Genomic DNA, 1,893 nt, shown 5'->3' with positions numbered 1-1,893 from the left:
CGATATGCTTTTGTTCGGATTCGATTCTTTCACCATCCATGGGTGCCCATTGAATTTATATACCAATTTTTATTTACTGAGAAGTATTGCGTTTTGATAGTTTTGAGTATTGTGATTTTCTTAACGAAAGTTGAATGATACACTTCTAGAGACAATATATCATGAGACATTCAGTCAATCTGACGTTTGTTTCATTCGTAAAGAACATAAGGGCATAACATGGACTTTCTGAATTGTCTGCTTTCGGTCTGTTTTGCTGGAAATGGATACGATGTAGCCGCCGTCTGCAGTACCGTATAAACCGAATCATTGGTAAGAATATTTATCAATTGTAGGGAAAAGAATCATTTTCAAAAACCGTTGCAAAACAAATCACAATACACGAGTGAACACCTTTTTTCCCCTCACCCCTAATAAACGATATCACAATATTTCATGTAGCACCTGGTTAGTTTAGAGTAGCTCAACTGGCTTTCAGTCGTCAGACATCACTGCCTCCCCTCTCTCTTCATACCGACCATCCTATTCTGCCCTTTTTCAGACAAGCTTAACGCCGGGCTAGATATCATTTTTCTCTACCTGTTAAGATGTTAAACAGTCCCCGGTTTGTTGCTCCGCCGGCGCTTTGATCCTTTGACAACCCGGTCATGCTAAAAAAATAAAAAAAAATGCAAAGAGGCGCACTTGAAAAGAGAGGATAAGGAGTATGTCTCAAGTAATACACCTCAGTAGATGGATTTGATAGAGCCTCAGAGTGACGGATACTTTTTTTCCCCCTTCCTCTGTGCTTTGCTCTCTTTAGAGTTACATTTGTGAAATGAATCTTGTGGAAGAGGAGGAGGAGAGAGGTGAAACACATTTCAGATTCTGAGGGCTTATCGTGCCGGCGCCTGATTATGGCGGAGGCTGTTGTTTCCCCTGGCTATATTAGGATTGCAGGGTTTGACTTACAGCTAGAATCATGGAGTATGTCTGCCCTTTAGGCAGATTTAAGAGAAAACCTAAAGCTAACACCCTATATCACACAGTTGAGTTTCAAACATGCCTGCTGCGTCTTAGCCGAGGATTTGTAAAAGAAAATACCTTGAGCCCGCCGTGTCTCTTCTCCCCCACACAGAAACAGGCGGATAATGATGACATAGCTTGTCAAAATATGGCACCTTTAACCTTGGATATCAGCGTTATTGCTTTCCGGTGTTACCTCAGCCACAGGTACAGTGGGTGGTTAAGTTGCCATTATGAGCTGAGAGGCAGCCAGAAGCGGAGATAAAGCAGCAACAGCATCTTTTCAATCTCTGACGAGGGGTGTGTGTGTGTGTGTGTGTGTGTGTGTGTGTGTGTGTGTGTGTTCACTCACCATCCCTAGTAGGAGACATATCATCTTATGAAGCCTCACCAGGCCGAGCAGCAGGCAGGCTAGTTTTCCACTGATGGGCCCCCCTGCCCTGCTAATAGATTCATTCATTTCTGCGAATAAATCCCAAATCATCATATAAATGACATTAAATAGGGAGAGGGCATGATTTAATACTTGAAGAAAAAAAATCATTAAACTAATTTGATGCGACAGCGCAAAGTCAAAATAATTCAGGCACTTGAGTTAATGTTTTTTTTTCTTTTCAAATGTCTCCTCTCCTGTTTGCAATTAAATTGGCAATTATGAGTGTGTACGCGATTGATTCCAGAATAATATCAATTAATTTCATAACGAAAAAAAAATGCATATGCACGATTGGACTATTAAGGGGTGAAACAACGAGCTTCGAGCAGGAAGTTGAAATATTTTTGAGTGTTCATCTGACATTTGATGAGGCTGACTTGTTACCTCCATTTGTCCTGAGGGTATAGCGCGCGCACACACACACACACACACAAACACACACACACACACAC

This window comes from Etheostoma spectabile, chromosome 23 (genome assembly GCF_008692095.1).
Source record: "Etheostoma spectabile isolate EspeVRDwgs_2016 chromosome 23, UIUC_Espe_1.0, whole genome shotgun sequence".
NCBI lineage: Eukaryota > Metazoa > Chordata > Actinopteri > Perciformes > Percidae > Etheostoma > Etheostoma spectabile.
This window is presented reverse-complemented; position numbering follows the sequence as displayed.